General features: G+C 39.5%; 1 protein-coding gene across 1 annotated transcript in view; it reads left to right on the plus strand.

Annotated features, from left to right (window-relative positions):
• Positions 1-2876: 2876 nt before the first annotated feature.
• Positions 2877-22690, plus strand: part of LOC124874972 (protocadherin-15-like) — a 346908-nt gene continuing 327094 nt past the window's right edge. The window contains exon 1 of the mRNA XM_047376690.1: positions 2877-3272. The gene's annotated coding sequence lies outside the window, so the exon portion shown is untranslated. The remainder of the gene's footprint in view (positions 3273-22690) is intronic.

Below are 22690 nucleotides of genomic sequence, written 5' to 3' on the forward strand. Positions count from 1 at the left end.
TCCCTCATATGAGGTCATCTTCACATTTAATGGGGTATTTAAAGGAATTTTGCTTTAGTCTTTGCACATTCACAGTTTTTAACATCTGGATTACTTTGCGCATGCCCAGTTTTATTGTTTTTACTGTACTCTATGTCTCAGCTGAAAATCTATGAAAGTCTTTGCACATAAGGCCCCACAGCATTTTTTTTCTTGATATGTAAAACCTTGATATTAAGAAAAATGCATTGTCTTTTTTTCTGTTACTTTAGAGCTGATGATGCATCCAAGTGATACACTAGTGTAAGCCTTATACCAATGCGCCTCATCCTGCTAACCATGGAGCCCCTAATATGTACCTCCAGCATTCTGATGTCAAGAGAAATTGCTTTGGCATCAAAGGCACTTACCAAATAGGTGTTGCAAATAATGTGGATGGCATATGTAACAGCTTTCTCTGTAAAAATGTCATGAACCATTGATATTAACTGTCCACAAGAGCAGAATAAATAAATTTCATATTATATTTCTGAATATTCTGAAAACAAATTTCTTGTTGAAAAGAATGGCCATAAAATTAAATTCAGCTTTACGTCTAATTTTGAAAAGGTTATAACTATTACAGTAATTATTACATCTTACTATAAATGTGACATTGTGATGATCACACCTAGAAGTGACTACAGTCCATAAACAACATGATTCCCCTGTGTTAGCTATCTGAGTTTGAGTTTCTTTATGGATATGTTTCCAGGCTGTTGTTCTCTAGTTGTTGTTATTTACTTATTTCCTGTACATTTAGAGTTCTGTTAGATTATGTTTGTGCTCCTACTCATTAGCCTTCCTCCTTCGGTTGCTCTGCATTTTCCCTGCCATCAACTGCTCCACATTTCTCCTTATTAAATCTTCTTGTTCATTGGTCACTACTCCAACCTGCCTCTGTATTTTTACTGTCTGGTTTTCATTTCTCGCCACTTGATCCTACTGTTTGTCATACCAAGCCTGTTGTTTACCTGCTTCATGTCCGTTACCTTGCCTATGTTCTGTGTCCTACCATTTACCTGTAAGTTTATCCATTTTTCATTATTAAATATTTTAACTTACTGTGCAACTCCCACTCTCTGGTCTGCACGTTGGTCCTGCACAACCTCCAAAGCTCCAATATCATGAAACTTGTACGGACTTTCAGTGAGATAACAAAGAATACAGGCTACCTGATACAAAGTAAATCTCATTGGGTAGGCCTTTATTCATTAAACTGGGAAATATTTGTTTCAAGGTTGCTGAGGATAGTACAAATAAAAACAACTTATTTATGTTTAATAATTGTGCTCATGGCTGTTATTTGTCAATTAATCATAACGAAAATCAAGGTGGCCAAAAAGCACACAATTAGTGGGTAAGTGTAAGTTTCAGTTATGTGTAAAAACTGTGATACCAACTGTGATTCAACTCTTTAGCTAGGAAATGTGCACATAGTGAGGTCTAATCTCATATTTAAACGTTTTGTAAAAATAAATTGATTAAACATCAAAAATGAACCCTTTATCACTCATCAAATAAATGACAAAAATGTGTATTCTATCTGAGGAAAATGTTGTGACACTGTACTCTTCTATAGGTATTGTTGCCCACTTTAATTGGAAGAACTTTATTTAGACATGTCTTGTAGCTATCTACCAATCTCTGACATCATTCTAAGGGAAGTTGGCTCCATGGTCACTTTCAGCTGTAAGATGTTCAAAGGGTTTCTTGTGTGTACAGACTGTTTTATGTCACCCCACAGGATCTAATTGAGATCAAGATATTCTTTTGACTAAGCCGAGCACTTACCTTAAGTCTGAGCATTTTATTGATTGATTTACTGGTATGTTTTAGAACTTTGTCATGTTGCAGGGTCCAGTTCTGTTTCGGCTTTATATTTATTATTTATTTTTATTCATGGTGGATTCTATGATCGTGAACTGTTCAGGACTTGATGCAGCAAAGTTTCTCAAAACCATGACACTTGGTATATTATTTTTCTAGAACAATGCCTTTTGTTCATCCTCAACATGCCCTCAGTCCTGGTGTTCAAATAATAACATTGTATACTCATCTATGCAAGTTTTCTAAAAGCCCTGATCTTTCACTGTTCTCACTGGTAAACTTTAGTCACGTTAATCTTATGGGGCAAGGGCTCTTTCTTGCACTTCTCCCATTAAAGTTGTGCAGTTTCTTCTGATTGTACAGACAGGTACAATCGGAGCCTGCTCCCAAAACTTCAGATTTGTTGTTAGCCTGTTTTTATATTTGCTTTAAAGGTTAATGCATACTGCGTTCAGTTTTACCTTTTTTTTTTTTTTTATAAATTGAACTCACTCGTTTAATTTCAACTTGTAAAGTTTATTGAAAGTGGACACAATCCTGAAAACATAACTGCCACAGCGAAGCACTATATCCAACTGTCAATCATGCTTTTGCATTTTGCATCCTTCTGCTCCTGAATGGTACACTGTGTACCTGTGGCAAAATAAACTTCTATCCATCACTTTTATGTATGAATTTCTGTTGCGGTGCGAGATGCATTCAAATCCAGAGCAGTGGCGTGAGGAGCAGGAATTCGGTAACAGCGTACCTATATACTTCTTTCTCCGCCGTGGGGCGCACAGACTAAAAGTGAAGCGGAGCAGAGCGAAGCGAACACCGGCTAATCCGTGCGCTTCTTGTCTATTATATTACGGTGCAACGTTTGTCATCTGTGCAGCTGGCAACTCCTGCGATGAACGCATGACGGCTTTTACACGAATCCACATTTTTACACACATTCTCTCTCTCTTCCTTCAGCTGATGTCGCCGCTGTTGGCCAACTCTTTGCGCCTCCCCCTCCCTCTCTGTCTCACTCCGCGGTTGGGGAAGCAAAGGGGGAGCACTAGAGCGCAGAGACTGTTGCTCTGTCTCCCTCCCACAGAGCGCTAAGTCCCGCAGCGGAGACTTCAACTAAAGAAGAAAAAAGGAGAGCACCAAACGTTACTGCCATCTCTTTATTGACTTCTATGTAAGACGCGGGCTGTTCTTTTCGCCTTGAACGCGACGTCTTTGAAATATTTACCCGCTTCCCAAGAAAAAAGAAAATAATTGAGTAGATAATAATAAGTAGAGTGAACGTTCAGCCAAGCGAGCAGGTTGGGTGGATAAGTTGTACTGGATGTTATTTCCTGGATTTCCAGTTACCTGCGGCCAAGGGGGACAGCAACAGTGTGTGGAAAAGTAGATTTGAATGTTAAACATATGGCTTCGACGAGGATAACACGGTAAGCCCTGCGCTGTATCCCTCTAAAACCCATATTCCCTAATGGGAAAGCTCTATGTTTGCTCATTATTGACTTTGGAGAGCGTCAGCTGCAATTTCTACTTGCATGCCATCTTGCTGCTTCTTCAATTGTTTTTATATTATCAAAAGCCTTTACATCTGATGCTCCTGTGTTAGGTCTGTGTTGCTTTTTAAAATACATAAAATCAGTTTGCACGTGTATATGTGAGAAGAATCTCGATCATGAGACTAAAATAGAGGAAATATGCGCCTTAATGTAAGACTAGGCGTAGTAAAGTGTGGCAGCTGAAAGCATGTTCTTGGATAAATTTAAGGATTCGCTGTCCGTGGTGCTGAGACCTTCTTATGGGAGGACTGCTGGTTTGGACGCTTCAAATGACGTCCATTAGAGTCTATTCAACGCGAGCCAGCGCATTCGTTTGCAATGCTCGTCTTAAATTTAACCTCTTAACCTATCAATTATCACTTACTTATATGGGAACATAATGCACTGTATGAAACCTGATTCTATGTTTTGTTTTTGACAAATCCACGAGCTTTATTCAGGAATTTTATATTGCCCTTTCTTTAAACCTAAAATTTCTGATTTTTACCCCCCAACAAGTGCACCGTAATTTCGTCAGTGTGTCTAACTCATACAGAGGTCCCGTCACAATCAGCCCCTGGCACCCTGTAGATCTTGGATTATGAAGAGAGAATCATCCGATTAGTTTAAATTACGACAAGCTGTTGCCTACCCAATGCAGGTCAGATAAAGAGGGGAGAAAGTCAAAGTTGACACCTGGTTGGGGGTTACGTCAAATACAGGCTATGCTTCACAATTTTTTATTCTTTTGCTCTTACAACAATGCCCTTGCTGTGAACTTTTAATAATGTGTCATTATGTGGTTTATACAAATAGGATTAGCCATCTATTGATCAGTAATGACAAACCTATGATTACAAACTCCTTCTGTTTATGTCCTAGTGAGGCAGAGTCAGTGTGTCTTGGTGAATTTACCCAGTGGATTATGTGACACTGCCTTCTACCTGTGCGTGAGTGTGTTGCCAAATAGGATTGTGTGTGCAGGCTCTATGTGTAGGTGTGTGTGTTTGTAAATGTGCTTGGAGAGGATGGGGTCAGACAAACAGAATGTGCTTTGTGAACCTGGGAGCTGTCTACTCCTCCCTGTGTCAAATCCAGTTAGTCACGCTGGATGAGAGAGACACCAGCACTTCGATCCAACTAACTGTGACTATCTACGTTTCTGTGACTCAGTGTGATGTGATATTTCACTTTGGTTGAAGGTTTTTAAGTTAGAAGTGACAGAGAAATTCACTTTCACAATTTCTTCACAAAACCCTCTTTCTTTAATTTAGGTGTTAGATGCCTGCGATATAAACTTTTGAATAACTAAAGGGCCTTTTTATTACAAATTCCAATTCCAATGTATTTCATTGAGTTTTTCTGTGACAGAATATCACAAAGTAGCACTTAAATGTGGATTGGATGGAAAAGGGTATTAATTAATGTTTGAAAAGTGTGCTGTGCATTTGTATTAAACAGCCCAAGTCAAAACTTTCTAGAATCATCTTTTACTCGAAGTTCAGCCCCACGTCTTTTGGGGTGTGTCTCTACCAGTTTTACACATCTATAAATTGAATTATTTATCTTCTTTGGAAAAACCCACAAGTTAGGTCTGACTGAGTGTGTTTCTGGACATCAGTTTTTGAATTTGACTTATATCTTCTGTCTGGACTTTGACTGGGCCATTCTACCACATGAATCTGCTACTCTAAACCAATCAATTGTAGCTTTGGCTCTATATTTAAGAGTTATTGTGTGGCTGGACTGCTAGTCTCAAGTATTTGCAGCATCTGACATGATTTCTACCAGGATTGCCCTGTATTTAGGTCGTACCCATCAACTCTGAGCAACGTCCCTGTCAGTGCAAAAGAATAACATCATTTACATTGGTAGTGGCACAAACTGAACTTCTACAGTGTGACTGTCTTGAAAAAATGCTCTTTCTTCCCGCTCTTCCTTATATCTGGAGAGTATGGTGAATAGTTGTCCGGTCAAAAGATTTTCTCACCTGAGCAGCAGATCTCTGTAGATCCTCCAGAGTCACCATGGGCCTCTTTGATTCTTTACCGATCATTGCTCTCCTTACCTCACCTTCTAGTTTAGTTCAATGGCCATGTCATGCAGCTGCTCTTATACTCTTCCCCCTTTTGGCAAATGGCTTGAACAGTACTCCCTGAGTAGTTTTATAACATAACCCTGCTTTAAACTCCTACGTAGTTCATCCCTGACCTGTCTGGTCTGTTCTTTGGTCTTCATGTATACTCAGTACTGTTCTCTAATAAACCTCTGTGTTCTTAGCAGAAGAGTTGTTTTCATACTAACATTAAATTACACATTCTGTTTGCTAATTACTGAAGATAATTGGTTTTATTTAATTTAGTGTTGGTTGAATAAAGGTGGCTGAATATCTATGCACATGTATTATTGTCACGATATAAAATATCGATAAAATATAAAGACCAACGGGACCAAGCGGGAGGAATGATGAGGGAATTCAAGAGGGGTGAGATTCTGGTCAAATTGTTTTCCCACCTTGTTACCTCTCCCAGCTCCCCATGGAGGAGGCTGGAGATAGCTGGCAGCCTCCAAGACTGGCTCGAGGCGAGGAAGGATTTTTTTCCCTGGTCCTCGGATTCACCTCGCCATTGAGGCCGAGCGACAAAGGGCCCTGCGACAAAGGGCCGCTTCAATGAGGAGGCCTCCTGTCACCTCCTCCACTTGCCTCTCCACTGAAGCTGGAGGTGGCTTTGGAGCTCATGTTTTAGCTCCTGATCAGCCATCGCCGCTGCTTCCGACTCCTAATCCTGTTTGTGGTCCAGTTCCGGAGGGGTTCATGGATGAACCGCCTCCACACCCCGATCCTGTTTCTGGTTCTGTTCCAGAGGGGTTCTTGGATGAACTGCCTCCACACCCCGATCCTGTTTCTGGTCCTGTTCCGGGGAGGTTCTTGGATGAACCGCCTCCACACCCCGATCCTGTTCCTAGTTCTATTCCGGAGGGGTCCCAAGCCGAGCCACCCTCACACTCTGTTCCTGTCCGTGAGGGGCTCGTGGATGGACTGCCTCAAATTCCTGCTCCTGTTTCTGGTCCTGTCCCGGAGGGCTCCGAGGACGAACTGCCTCCATCCCTGGTTCCCATTCCGGAGGAGTTCGTGGAGGACCTGTCTCCACTTCCTGTCCCTGTCCCTGAGGAGTGTGAGGACGCACCCTCTCTGCATGCTGGGCCTCGGCGGTCTGCCACAGATCTCCACAGCCTCACCGAAGGTCCCAGCGGTCTCTGCACCGATCGCCTGGGTTCCAGCGGTTTTGTTTCCTTTGTTCCGTGATGGTTCCTTATGTTATGTGAGTTTATGTGCGATCTTGTGTGTTTGCCACCCTGTCTGTGTCCTGCCATGAAAAATAAAGACTCATCTTACCTGAAAAACCTCGAGCTTCAGGAGTTCTTCCCTGCATATTGGTCCATCAAAAAAACACTTTATGACAATAAATGGTTCTTGTTTTTGGGGAATATGTATACTTGGGGAGAGAGTTTGAAGATTGGAGTATTAATTTAAAGACAACATAAAATCTATATTAAAGTTTTGCAATATAAAAAAAACAACATTTTTAATGTTGTTTAAGAAAAGTTCTTATGATCTTTCTTTCCAAAATGAGAACTTTTAATCATATTCATGGTTATGATTTATTACTATTTTAGGTAATTTCAATGCAGCACTTCTTAATCGTGATGCCGGAGCTTGAGAAATCTTCCACTAAGCAGGGTAGCCTTAGCTTTTCCAGGTCCCAAGATTCACAATTAGAGAGCAGCACTTTATAACGTTATCCCTGAAGACTGACTTTAGAATTAATGGAATGTTTTTTTTCATTCATTTAATGGGGCTGAATGTATTTAATTACTTTCTATTTGGCTTAGTTTCTTCACAGCATTTTTCTGAGTTTTTCTTTAACTCGAGTGGTTACTATTGTCATCAGCATGTTAGCATAAGCAAGAGCAATCAACAGCCAAGAAACTGAATTTATTAAATAATGCATGGTTTTGGAAGGCTCTGACAGTAGAACAACTAAAGATTCCCACAAAGAAACCTTGCATCAGTAGGACAGCAAATATGACACTTCCACAGCTCTCCAGCTATAAACACTATACTGAGATTCTTTTCTTTATTTGTGAAATATATTGTACATAAGTTGTGCAAGTTCTGATTTTAGATTCTTCAAAAAGTCAACCATAACAAAACAGTTGGTGGAATTAGGGATCAGCCTTGTATTGTAAAGCCTTACTCAGGTTTCTTTACCTTCTTCTGGATCTGCACCTTACTGACAGAGGGTAACCTGATACAGCGATGATACCCACACCTCCTAGTCTGGATTGCCTGAAACTCACACCTGCACTGAAGCTAAGGGCAAATGTTCTCAATGAGTCACTAAAAGCCTCACCATAGAAACACTGTGATCCCACAGCACCCAGTGACATGCACATAGTAATTACTGGGGATATGAGCTGTCACATTCTGCTGGGAACAGAGATCTGAGTTCAATACTACCCTTCACCTTGCCAATTAGAAAAGTTTTTTTTTTTTGTCGCTAAAGGCAAGGTTCCTTTAACTCTGTTTAAATAGAGTTCAAATTGAATTTGCTTTAAAGATATGATATTACAAAAACAGCATATTAGTGTTGTAGTTAAGGTCCCCAAACTCGAAACCAAGTCGAGCCAACATCAGACAAGACCAAAACTTTGAGGAACGCAAAACCAAATCCAGGACCAAGACAAAACCAATGAGAGACCTTTTCAAAACCTGCTGCAGACATTCAAAGCAAATCTGTGTGTGGCAGCTCATTTGCAAGCTGACCTATGAAAGGGCCCCAGGCTAAGTGATGGCAGTGATGCAGCAAACCTTTTATGCTAGGTGCACATCATTTTGGTAAACCCAGATTTGTAATCAAACCTTAAATTACTTGCCAAACCTCCAAAAGTTTTGGTATGTTGGTAATACATTAAAGAGGCAATCCAGCCAATGTTAACTGACCTATTATGAGCAGGAGGCATAGTGAGTGAAGCCACAGATGGAGGAGGAGCACTTACCTCACTTAGTGTTCTGTCTTTCCATGTGTTGTACAGCCAGATATACATAAATTTTTCTGTTTTTGCTTTAGTTTTTTATGTTTTTAATATGTCTCAATTACCATACTGTACATTACAAGTAATGTAATGTCGTTTCACATAGATTTAAAATTGAAGAATGAAAAAAAAACTTTATTTCTCTCATCTGGATGATATCGTTAATAGAGTAGAGTCTTCCTACAGTTAGAAAATCATACCTCAGAACCTTCTACAGAGTCCACCTGTGTCTACCAGTATGCATTTAGTCTCCATGATAGCCAATAGTTGTACTGACTGATAGGTGTTGGTACTTTCCTTTTGATACATCAGGTTTTAACACACCCCTTCATTGTCTGGACAAGAGGGGAGTTGCAATGCTAGCTGCCCACTCACTAATGCTTCCAGCTGGACTCAGACAAGTTGCTACAGAGATGATCAGAAATATCAAACACAGCGGTTTATGATTACCATTCTGTCATGCAATGCAGAAAAACTGGTGCGGCTGTCTCCCTGAACCATGTTGGCCAGCCTCCTTCTCCCAGCACACCGGATTATGTAAGTTCCCACTTAGCCAATACTGCCAGCTGGGCTGTCTTCTCAGCAGTTAGCCATGCAGTTCCTCCTCTATAACACATCATCCACCATCCTTCCAACATCATTGAAAGACATTCCAAAACCATAAAAGTCATCTGTAATGCATGGAGCCAAAAAAAAACCTATTTTTCCTGGAACGAGAGAGGCTGAAGTGAGCCATTATCAAACTGCATAGCTGTATGGATAGCATGTGAATATCCTAAAGGATGTGGTGGGGCATGAATACATGCTATTGCTAGTGTGAATTAGCCTCTTAGGTATGGTATGTTCACTGACCACACAAATATCAGATTTTTCAGTAGCCAATCCAGTCAAGTCATCCAATCAGGAGTCCAGCTGGTTCTGGTCACCAGCCAATGGGCTGCTGCATTGTTACTGTGTACCTATTGCAGGACTAAGGCCTTCTAAGTAAGAAAGTTGCTTTCCATGGGTCTCCAAACATAAATGGTAATTACTGGTGGGAGTTCATAATTTGGTGAAAGTGTAATAGTTTTTTCTGTATCCCCGAGCAGATTATTTTGGGTTAGGGCTGTTTGATGCTAATTTGCAGTGTTTGTTTAAAGGTCTGATGATTCTGATGATTTAACAAATGATTTTAATGACAACAACAAGCCACACATGCTTGCTAAAAAAATAAATGTCCTCTTTATAGTTGTTTTTTTTACATTTATTGCATCACACCTGTGATATCTGTAGACTTTGCATTTGGTCTCATCCCCCCCAGACTACCGATTAGGAAGATGTCACAGTGAATTAGGCTCACATGTGGAAGCAGGCTGAGATCTTTAGTTTTAGTCTGAGCATAGAAGAATACGCCGGCCGTAAGAGGGATGAGACAATTCCCTATGTACCTCAAAAGCACATGTTCTCTATCTGTTTATTTTGTGCTGTTGAAGATTTATTCCGCTTACCCTAATACCTCTCTCTTTACCCAGTGCTAGCGGTTTTTATGTATGTAAAGTGTGGATTTTTTTCATGCCCTTGCATAAATACACCCCCTGATGAGAAGAGCTTTTTACTCAAGTGCTTCTTTTAAGCTTCACAAGACAGTTGTTGTTTCAGCTCTGCTAGGGTATATATTTGTCATAATGCTCACAACAAGCTTGTACAGACGTGCCTTATTGAGTTAGTCAGGCTTCTGTGAACAACGCAGGCTGCATCTTAACTAAAGGCATATTCTTTGGACTTATGAACTTTTAAGTGTTCCCGTCAGATGAAAGAGCATGTGGTGAAAGCCAAAAAGCATTTCCCAGCTTGTGTTAGCCAACCTTTCACCACACACACAATGGGAGCTTTACTCTTCTACTTTGTTATAGAAAATGTCTATCTAAGATTATTTTTTAGCCTTTGTAGAACTTCTGAAAAGCATATTTGATGCCTTTCTTTCCTTCGATTGTTTTATTTTCTTGCTAATAAAAGCAGAGATGGGAGTGAGGATAATTCAAAACAGCTCAGATTTCTTTAACTTTCATACTTGAACTTCTGCGTTCAGATTCTCATGACATTTTGTCAAACGTTGCTTGATTTAGCAAGGTGCCGGTCTGAATTTGTATGCGCAAGAGATTGAATTCAAATTCAACAAAACAATTGTTCAAGGCAATTGTGGTTTTTTAACAAGATTATGTGCCTGCTGGCCAATATACAGAGTGCAGTCTGCATATTTGGCAACCCAGGCTGGGAAAAACAAGAGACAAAATAGCAAATGCTGCCTAACCTATTTTCTTGGAGACTAATTATTTATTGTGCTTATTTCTCACAAAGGGCATTATAAATTGTTGTACCATTTTCACTGATGAATAAATAAACAAGAAAAATAGATTGTAAACATAAAAACCAAAAGGATAAAAGAATCAGTTACAACATGACATTTTAATGTCCCATCCAAAATTGTAGTTCAACTGAGCTCCAGTTTCCATAATGCACGGAAATGCTTTTTCCCCCTTTTTTATACTTGTAAGTGGTGGGATAGTGTATAAGAATACCCTTACTGGTGAAACCCAGTCCCATGGTAAGATTAATTTAAGTCAGTTTTAATCCTTTGTGGTAAAAGTTCTGACAGCCCTCTGCCCCACTTTAATACCCTAAGAAGCTTTCTATGTGATCAGAGGCTCCTAAACCGCCTCGGTGAGGTTTAGGAGCCTCTGATCAGACTCAAATAAGAAGTGTGGCTGTGAGTTCAGAAGTGGGAAATAACCAACAGAAAATTACATAATAAACAGACAGCCTTTTGCTATTTTGTTGTTCTCCTTTTAACTAAAACAGTGCTGTGCAAAAGTATATTTACTCCTACAACTTTTACGCTTTTTGTCACATTACAACCACAAAGTTCAAGTTTAAAACAGTATTTAGTGGGATGTTATGCGATCGACCAAAACAAAGGAGTATATAGCTGTAAGGTGGAAGGACAGTTTAAAATGTTTCTTACAGAAAAAGTCTGAAAAGTGTGGTGAGCATTTGTTTTCAGCCCCCTTGAGTTAATGCGTTGTAAAACCACACTCCACAATTATAACAGCTGGTCGTTTGTTATACGTGTCTTCCAGTTTTGCACAGCCAAAGATTAAAACTTTTGCTCATTCTTTCTTTGCATTAGCTCAAGCTCAGGAAGATTAAAAGGAGAGTGTCTCTGAATAACATATCACAGATTCTTATTTGAATTCAAACACATTGTAACACATGAATATGCTTTAATCTTAATCTCCTCAGCTTTGAACAGGGTTTTGTCCTTGGTTGTGCTGTATGTAGCTCCATTTATCTTCCTATCAACTCTGACCATCTCTTACGTGTAGGCCGCAAAGTTATATTTTGGTCTCATCTTACCAAAGCACATTTCTTACATGGATTCTTTGCCCCTTTCAAGTGCTAGTGGGGCTTTTTACTGCTTTGTTTAAACGACAGCTGTCTTCTTGCTACTTCTCTATCAAGGCCAGATTTGTAGATTGCACAATTAATAGTTTTCCTGTCAACAGTGTGTCCCACCTGAGATGCAGATCTTTGCAGCTACTCCCGGGTTACTTTGGACCTCTTGGAGGATTCTCTGATTAATGCTGTCCTTGCTGAGCTTTTCATTAGAGGTGAATTGCCATGTCTTGATAATTTTATATAAGGATATTGGAGTAAAGGAGCCTGTATAAAGGTTTTTATTTGTAAACAAAACTTGACAATCTTGTATTACCACGTATAGGTAAAAAACAAAGGAAATCAAATATAATTCACTGAAGTTTGTGGTTGTACCATGACATGTAAAAGAATGTCAAAGAAAATAAATGTTGGATGAATAGTTTTGCAAGGCACAGTATTCCTGAAGCTCTGGAAAGGATACGACAGAAAGGATAAGAAGATGCATGTGAGTCTTTTCACCTCACAATACTGTTAGGTTGCTAAATGACTGATTAAATGGTTTAAAGGACAAATGGAGACTGTCGTTCTCCATCAATGCTCATTCTTTGTCCCACACTCCACCCGCCTTCATTGTTTGATGAAATATATGCTAGTATGGTTAGGTCACCCTTCTGACAGAACAATACAAAAGCAAACAAGTACCTTTAGAAAAATCACTGAAAGGATGTGGTTGAACATATGAGAAACTGCAGGCAAAAAAGCAAACATATGTTGCATGGAGAAGAATCAAAGCTACTGACATCTATTAGAGTCCGTGTCTTCCACATCATCACACTAAGTAGGGTAAGTACTCATAACGCTAGAGTAATTTAAGAACATTGGTAAAAGGGATTCATTAGACAGGCTTAGAATACTTTTCACCTATCAGTGCATACCTAGAGCACACATATGCACAACTTTGATCAAGACTCTTGTGCAAAAAGCCTTCACGACATTACACTGTGTCACACCGATTGCAGTTTTCTGGCCGGTCGCCGATCTTTAAAAAGCTTGACCTGCCGATTCTGATTTTGGTCAATACCAATTTTTTTTTTTTAATTACTGACACTGTCAGGTGTTACGTCACAACACACCTTCAATGCTCCAATTTTATTTTAAAAACCACTGAACAATATCCATGAAACAAAATATATATATATATTTTTTTTTACAAAATCACAAGGTCTGGGGTCAGTTAAGGACAAACTAACAAAATAACTTGAAAATGTACTAAGTATCCTTGTAGTGCAAAAATAAAAACACCCAAATTCAGCCGTAGGTGAGGATAGGAACATAGACCGACCGGTAAATCGAGAGCTTTGCTTTTCGGCTCAGATCTCTCTTCTCCACAACGAACCGGCACAGTGTCCATATTACTGCGGCAGCCACACTGATCCGTCAATCTCCCACTCCATTCCCCCCTCACTCGTGAACAAGACCCCAAGATACTTGAACTCCTCCACTTGAGGCAGGAACTCCCCTCCAACCTGAAGAGGACAAGCCAGCCTTTTCCGGTCAAGAACCATGGCCTCGGACTTGGATGAGCTGATCTGTAATCCTAGCCGCTTCACACTCGGCTGCGAACCGCCCCAGTGCATGCTATAGGTCTTGGCTAGAGGGGGCCAGCAGGACCACGTCATCTGCAAAAAGATGAGACGAAATCCACTGGTCCCCAAACCAGACCCCCTCTGGCCCTTGGCTGTGCCTAGAAATCCTGTCCATTAAAGTTATGAATAGGACCGTTGACTAAGGGCAGCCGTGCCGAAGTCCAACATGCACCGGGAACAGTTCCGACTTAGTGCCGGCAATGCGGACCAAACTCCTGCTCCGCTTGTATAAAGACAGGATGATCCCCCTATAGTTGGAACACACCCTTCGGTTACCCTTATTATGAAGGTCTACCAGAATCTCTTTGAGGCCAACCGATAGTCCTTCTCCATGGCCCCACCGAACTTCTCCCAGGTCCAAGTTTTTGCCTCTGCCACAACCCAGGCCACGTCACGCTTGGCCTTACGGTATCTGTCAGCTGCCTCAGGAGTCCCACAAGCCAACCATAGCCGATATTACCCGTTGACTTTTGAAAATGTTGTATCTATGCAATGTAACATTTTCAAAAGTCAATGAGCAGGTTTTTCTTGATGAACAGAAGCATTTCTGCTTTTTCACCAGATAGGCGACTTCTTTTGTCATCTATTACATGCCCAGACAAGCTAAACAGTTGCTCGCTTTGCAATGGGGCAGAGAGATAGGCTCGGGCTATTAGAGCATGATCAGGGAAACAATTTTTATTGAGTGTCCAGTAAGCGAATGGGTCATGGCTTTTAAAAGAAATAATTATATATATGTATATAGGAGAGTGTCTCTGAGTATAGAGCACATTTGTAGCATATGCTTTAAAACTCTGTCCATGTCAGGAAATCCTTTCCAAGGATTTAAAATGACCTAACCATTGCTGATAAGAAGAGAGGTCAAATTTTAAAACATGATTTGGTGTTTGGTTTCTCAGAAGCTTAAATATAATTTATCCAAATATTTGTCGAGCTGTATGAAATCATTTGAGCCTTTATGCATTCTGAACCATCTTTCCACGCTTGAAGAAATTGTTTAAATTCAATTAGAGTCCAAAATACTGAGATTCAGTCACATGATGAGTGCATGACCTGCACTGTAAATAAGACAATGTATGTAATTCTGTTATAAATGTCCTTTATTGCATTGGTTGCACAAGGGACGCTTCTTATGGTAGTCTAGGCCAAGTCACAAATGATCAGATTTAAAAAAATGAAGACACTGACAGAAAAACAGAACAATATCAGCAAGAATGTGGTACAGATAAAAACATAACCAGAGGAGGATCATTTAGGCTTTGTTTGTGAGGTTCTATTTTATCTTTTTATGTCTGGGACAGATGCATTTAAATAATGATTATGTTAGCATGTGAGGGTGTCTGTCTGTGTTAGCAGCCACATGCTTAGCCAAAAAAGGTTACCAATGTTAAGTCTTGCTTCAAGCTCAGCAGTGCATGTGTGTATGCATGTGTCTATGTGTGCGAGAGTCTGTGAGAGATATAGGGAGTGAGATTACAGTAGCTATTGCCAACTTCAAAGTCTCTTCTGGTGTTGTGCCAGGTCAGCATGTTTACACAGGAGAATTGGTGTTGGGACACACACACTTTGAATCATACACACTCCAGCTTCTCCACGTGCATAGACACAGACCTTGCTTTCTGGCTGGTGAACACACACTCATGCACATACCGCCCAGAGTGCATTGGTCTTATCAGTGGTCCCTGTGAGTTAGGGAAGGCATTTAATCAGGGTCTCTGTGCAGCTCTTGGCATCAAACTGATTCCACCATCTCCCCTCTCCTGCTTCTCCCCATGTCTTCCATTCACTCTCCCTCCACACTGACAAGTAGAGTTGGCTAAATATTGCCCAGCCATAAAATTGTAGTTCCAGAAAAGTTAAAACTGGATCACTGGAGGCTTAAAATAGTTCCATCCTCATTTGCTAACTTTTCCAAGTGCTTTTGGGAAAGATCCGACAAGTGAAGGCCCTTCTGCAACAAGCTGAAGTCACTGATTTGAGCCCTTGTGTATAAAATGATAAGTGGTTTCAGTAACACTTTAATCAGAAGTTTGCCATTTTGTGAAATTGGGAACTCCTGATATCCTGAGTCATCTTAGTTTGCATACTCACGTTTAAAATGAAATCCTTTTTCCTACTCGTTTTCGCAAAGTGATTTAAATGTTAAGACCCAGCAACACCTGAGACATTTAGGTTTTTATCTTGTCTAAGACCAACAGAGAATCAGTGAGTATAGATCTGCTGCAATGTTCATTTGTTTTCAGATAATAATGTTTGCCGGTGCCTTGGTTGTATTGTCGGGAGGTTTTCACATGGCAGGATAGGCTAAAACAAATTGAAATCATTGAAACCCCGCTAAGAGTTGATGAGAACAGTGTTGTGTTTTTTGTATCTAACATTATATAAAACAAAAACCATATGGCATGTGCTTTCATGTGAAACATTAGAGCAACTTGTTTTGAGGTTTAAGGGGCTGATGGATGAGACATTTAATTTTTCGAAAATTATATAAGCTATTAAATACAGCGTATTTCTTTGAAACCTTTTACTGACTTAGGCTAAGGTTGAAGATGTGTTGATGAAAGCTCACGTGCACAGGTTTTTTGAACATTTATGTGCCACGCAAAAGTATTCACACCCCTTTAAAACATTTTCACATTTTGTCACATTTCAACCATTAACTTCCGTGTATTTCATTGGAATTTTTTGTGACAGAACAAAAGAAGGTAGTACATATGTATGAAATGGAAGGAAGATGATACATATGTCAAATCTAATAACGATAAACAATTTAGAAGCTAAACACGCTTACTCTGTGGACGTCAGTTTAGGTTTTGCCACAAATTCTGAATTTGATTAAGATATTCTTTGATCTAAACCATTCCATTCCAGCTCCTCTATATGTTTAGGCTTGGTATCTTGCTGAAAGGTGAACCTACATCACAGTTTGAAGCCTTTTGCAGCCTCTAACGTGTTCTGCCAGGATGATTCTATTTGTATCTCAATCCATTTTCTCATCAAAAAAAAGTATCTCCACCGCATGATTCTGTCACACTAAGTTAATGAAGTCTTGAGGTTCATGTGCAGTGTTCATTTTCCTGCTCACATATCATTTTGCATGTAAGCCAAAAAGGTCAGTTTGTCATATTCTGAGTTTGGGTCGGACCAAAGCGCAAACAAGAGCTTGGCAGCAGCATGTTGTGGAAGTCTTAAGCTTTTATTCAAAGGCTTTCCAAAACGTAGCAAAATTACTGCAGGTACAAACAAGAGTCGAAAACCAAAACTCACATGAGATCTCACTGCAGGAACTTTGCAAAACAGAACTTAATCATAGGTAGTGAACGGAACGAACAGAAGGTACCAGCGAGGAACTAAGAACACAGACCAACTAATATACAGAAAGACCTGAGAGGGTAACAAAGGGCAGATAATCAAAGAAAACAGGGAACAGGTGAGACACGGATGCAGGGAGCCAGAGGGAGCAGGTGAACCTAATACGAAGACTAAAACATGAGGAAAAGGACTAAATAAAAAGACAGTGAGCAGACTTAAATGAAACTATAGACCAAAATAAATAAAGCATAAGAATCAAGAAGAAACATGAACTAAAGGAAACTGAGAAACTGGAGGGAACACAACAACCTAAGATCTAAGGACTTAACAAAATAGAAACCATAAAGAAACCCAGACTACAAAAGTAAACAAACCTAAACCAACACTGAAAGAACAAAACGAGGATTAGGCAGAAGAAACGAGGACTAGAATAAAAAGTAAACAATAACTAAAGCTAGCCTATAAGGGAGGCTGGAGCTATAGAAACTAAACTAGGAGTGAGAACAAATACCTAACATAAATAAACACAGGGATACTAAATGAGAAACTAAACTAGAGAATCCAAGGAAGACAAAGAACTTTAATGATGACAAAAACAATAATAATAATAATAATACCACACAAAGTAATAAGAAAGCAACAACTAAGAAACTAAGAATGAGAGGAGAGAACACAACACACACTAGTAGGCAGTAAGGGAACAAAACTAACTGGGGGCAAAAGGAAATAAACAAACTGCAAAACCCAAACTAGAAAACATCTGGACGGAAACTAAATAAACACAAAACCACAAACAAAAGTCCAAAAAAGTCCAAACCCTGACACAGATTTTGTTTTATCTAACCAGATACCCTTTTCCCACATGTTCTCTGTGTTCCCTACATGACCTGTGGCAAAGTGGAGTTGGAACTTAATGTTTTTTTACAACACAGTGGCTATTGCCTCTTCTCAATAAAGACCTGTGGAGTTCCTTCCTGATAGTTGCCTAGTCAACAGACTGTCCCACATGAGCAGATGTTCTGTGATGCTCCTCCAGAGTTCCCATGGCCATCTTGGCTGAACAGTTAAGTGTGGAAAGCTTGGAACAACTGAACCCTGGTTGAAAGTCTCTGCCCCAAGCAGAGGAGCTTAAGTATGTTGGTGATAAGTGATGGTAGAATGGAATGGGAGACAGACAGATGGAATGTGGCATTGTCTGCAGTAATGTGGGTCTGGTGCTGTGAACCGCAGGAGCTAAGCTACTAAGGAAAGCGCTAAATTTACCATTCCTTCTAAGTTCCGACCATCACCTATGGTCATGAGATATGGATCATGATTGAAAGACCATACAAGCAGGTGAAATGAGCTACCTCCCTTTAATGGCCGGACTCAGCCATATGGATAGGGTTAGGAGCTCTGTCATCCGCATGGAGTTCAAAGTAGAGCTGCTGATTCTCTTCATCGAAAGGAGTCAGCTGGGGTCTGATCAGAATGCGTCCTGGGCACCTCTGTTTGGAGGTTTTTACACAGGTAGACTCTATTTACTAATTAGTCCACTTCTGATGAGAATTAAGTGCACTGAAATTTATTTAAGGGGACCAGAGTAAACGAGTGTTCAATACAGATGCATAGCACACCTTAGATTTTAATGAGTCTTGTATAATTTCCCTTCGCATTATGCATCATGCACCACTTTGTGTTAGTCTATCACATAAAATCACAAAAAATACATTGATGTTTGTGGTTGTAACATAATAAAATGTGAAATAGTTGAAGTGGGATAATTGGTTCTGCAAGGCATCAGAGCCCTTTACCTCCTCAAATATGTATGGGCTTTGAGGGATTTTGGCAACAAGCATTTCCTACCTTGACAAAAGGTTCCCTAAAATCATAACACTCACATTCATTAAGGATTTAAGAGTATCATATGAAATGCAGTAAAGGAGGGATGCAATTGTTTTCCTAACAGGTAACTTTGGATCGCAGTATCATTTGTTTTTTTTATTGTGTAATACTTTGTGTGGCTGTTGTCTTGGCCAGGTCTCCCATATAAAATAGATTTTCTGATCTCAGTGGGACTTCCTGATTAAATAAAGGTATAATAACCATAATATATTCTTCCAGAGAAAAGGAATATGCATTGGAAAAATACACCCCTCCCTAGGATAATCAAAAAGATTCTGAGAAACTAATCAATATGAATATTAATTAAATTAATTATTTGCAGTAGTATCAATATCAATAGTGTTGTCTTCATATCCTCCAGTCGATGCTCCGGCTCAGTTTCTCTTGCAAGACCTGGACTTTTCTAAAGTGGATCTGCTTCTTTTGTAAGCATTAAAATAACTTACTGTTTTAATCTTTGTTTGGGCTCCAGACTGTGACCAATTAAATACATTTTGTTACTATTTTAGAGATAATTTTACAAAGCACAGCAGTGCAACTTTGAAATCTTTTCCTCACCCTCTTTTCTTCTCCCCCTCTTTCCTTGCCAAGAGGGATCAGTAATATGTTTGCCCATTTGTCTTGGGTGAAATATAATGAAAAGCAATTTTATAAGAGCTGAGGAAGTAGAGTTCTCAAAACCACGGCATGAGTGTCTCAGCAGTGTACCACCTCTATTGTTTTTCCAAAGGAAATGAGTAACTGTTGGCTCAAACTGTAAAGTTGGAATGCCTTTTTAAATAATCCACAAACTCAAAATGTGTTTTTGTAATACTTCTGCTGTAATATTTGGTTATTGCATTTGTTTTTCAGAGATAGTGCACAAAACAGTAATCTCAGTAAAGATTAAAGTACCATATTGTGCCTGTTGATTCATTAAACACCATCCAATTATATCCAGCTAAAATTGTCACTTTAACTTAAAGGGCATAAATTATTGATTTTACATATTTTCCTTAAATTGTGCTCTGGCTTGTTGTTCATTATGTTATGTTAAATTATCTTTTCCATGTCTGAAATTGTGAGAGGCAGAGCATTTATAATGCAGAAAAATGTTGCAGAAGACTGATGACCGAATTCTGGTATCAATTTGTATCACAATATCCACCCTAGCCAGAAGGAGTGAGGAAGTCACGAGAACTGCTCTCTGATTACATTAGCTTGCAGGCCGAACAAACTGGCTATTACCCAGGGATTTAAAAACGCTCTGTGCCAAGCCAATTCTGCCTGTATTTTACCACATTGGTGAATGAACAGTTGTAACCTAAACTATAATTCCAGACACTAACATTCTGGCAGCATTCTGATCGATGTAATATGTTGTAATTTCTGCTCCAGTTTTGACCAGCATTATTACACTGACATCCACAGGCATAAGCCCTACCATTTCAGTGCTACCAGAATAGCCTACTTTATGTTAGTAATGCAGGCTGGTTGTGCAAGTCTCAATTTTCTCCACATAATCAGTTCATGTTAAAGTAGGGAGCATTTAACTGCACTGGAGTAAGATAGCTGTCAAAACGTTATTCTGAGGACACCATTTATCACATTTTATACTGACAGATGATACATGAAGCAAAAACTGCAGTAAAAGAAAGCATTTTATTACCTGATAACTCTCTGGAGTTTGGCTGCAGACTCCTTGCTTTAGCTATTTGTCAAATCCATTCCATGAACTATGTTTCATCCTCTTCCCTTAGGTTTGGATTATTCCCTGCCTTAAAATTACTTTATATTCAGTAGAATGAGAAAATGTGACTTTTTTTTTTTCTTCATATTTTCTGCCTCTAAAATGTTTTTAAATTTGGGCTGTAGATTTTGCATGTACAAATTTTCCCTAGTGTCTACCGCATAGCCTACTGTTATATTCCCATCTTTCCTTATAAATGCTAAAATACTTTGTTTTACCCAATTATATAGGGTTTATGGATACCACTTGTCATAATAATACATTGTACTTCACTGCTGTATTTTGTAAAGTGACCAAAGAAACAGAGACCAAACCTAGTAACTCTCCTAAGCATAAGTCTGCATGAAGCAGCTGTACACCGAAAGTAAGAGGAGACTGTCACAGTCTGTGGAGGAGCTCAGTGGTTACTGGTGTAGATTTCCATGCATGTATTGAGGTAAGGATTTTCTTGGTGCAGTGAGCAACATTGAGGGAAAAAGATTAGGCTCAGAGTGCCTTGATGATATTTATCCTGTCGTTACTGGACATTAGAAGACAGCTTTAGATGTCATCAGTGTTTACATTTTTATAAAAATAAAAAAAAAAACAACATTTTCTGTACTCAAATGATTTTACTGAAGAATTGATTAAACTTTACTGTTCTCTTCTTGTAGTGTCAGATATTACTGCTGAAGGTGTCATTTTGTGTTGGTGTCCTGATGCTCTGACCATAGCAATAGTAGGCACCTGAAAGAATGAACCTCAGGTCATTCTGTGATTAAATCACATGAAATTCAAGAACAATCAGTCAATTCTTTGCTAATGTTGTTTCTGTTTCTCATACGTCTTTTACCTTGCTTGGGAAAAAAGCTGGAGGCCCTGGTTATACTAATGCAGATCAGAAAAAAATCAACATGAACACAGTCTCTGGGATTTCAATTAAAAATGCAATTATATCTTTACTGCACCAGTAGGTGGCAATAACATTGACAATAACCACATCAATAGTCAAAAGAAGATTCTCAGCACAGCTCAAGATTCTCTCAAAACCATTGTAGTTTGCGTTGCCTTATAAAATGTTTATCCTTTCCCTTCATTCATAAACTTTATATTACATTTGAAGTTTAATGAAAAAAGAACGAGACATTATAAGACAGTTTTGGAAACTAAACACATAAAAACCATTAATAGTTTTTGAGATCTGAAGCACAGGAAGCAAAGTGTTTGCAAGAGCCCTGTACATCAACTACAGCACAATCGGAGTTTAGAAAATTCTGTTTTTCTCAACAGACACTCGGTTTTTATGTAGATGAAGGGTGCAAAGTGGCAGTGCGGTTTCCTCCTCCTCTTCAGCAGAGACTTCATAAAATCTCAGCTCAGTTTCTTGTGCATATTTGTAGGCTGCCTTCTTTAACCTTAACATTACATCATGTACAACCCCCACATAAGTGGTTCTAAATTTGCTGGTCGGGGCTGACATGCCATCAAGGTGTGAAAAGGCAGCATCATCAGGATGATGGCCCATTCTCCAACAGTTGCTTTCACCTTGAGTTTGACTTTGTCATCGAGGTGATCAGCTCATACAGCTGGAATGTTGTTGTTTATCTGTCCGACCTCTGGCATGTAGATTCGATGCCCATCATTCACTTGAACCAGCCCCCATGCTTGGTCTCTGGCCCTCCTCCTGGAGACCCTGTAGATGTCAAACACTTCTACTGCCTTTTTGTTGTCCTCTTTTGAGTGGCTTGTGTGGGTTGCTGGATGTACCAGGATTGAAAACAGGCTTGCACTATCATCGCTTAGCTGGGTTTAAGGGTTTCATCTTGGCTGGAGTATGGATCATTTTCTTTTGTCTTATAATCGTCTAGCAGAACCCTATCTGTTTTGTTAATGTCTTCTAAGCTGCAGTTGGCTTGGCCACATTCTAGCTGTGGTACCATTGCTAATTTTGGATCCAAGATGCTAAACTTCCTAATCATTTTTATCTTGGGTTTAAAATGTTTGTAAAACTTAGTTTTACAGTGACTGCTTCCCCACATAGATAGTGTAATATCGCCTCTGCTTCTAACGCCTGGTTCGCACGACAAGATGTTAAAATTGTTGGTTGATTTTCAATACCAGAGAGACCCCACATGACCATAAACAAAATCATAGATATAAAAACTTTGATCCTACAGTGTGTGGTGTATAGCCACACGGCAAGCACAACACACCACACATGAACAGATTTCACCCAGGGAAAATTCAGATGT

Source organism: Girardinichthys multiradiatus, chromosome 10 (assembly GCF_021462225.1).
Source record: "Girardinichthys multiradiatus isolate DD_20200921_A chromosome 10, DD_fGirMul_XY1, whole genome shotgun sequence".
Lineage (NCBI taxonomy): Eukaryota > Metazoa > Chordata > Actinopteri > Cyprinodontiformes > Goodeidae > Girardinichthys > Girardinichthys multiradiatus.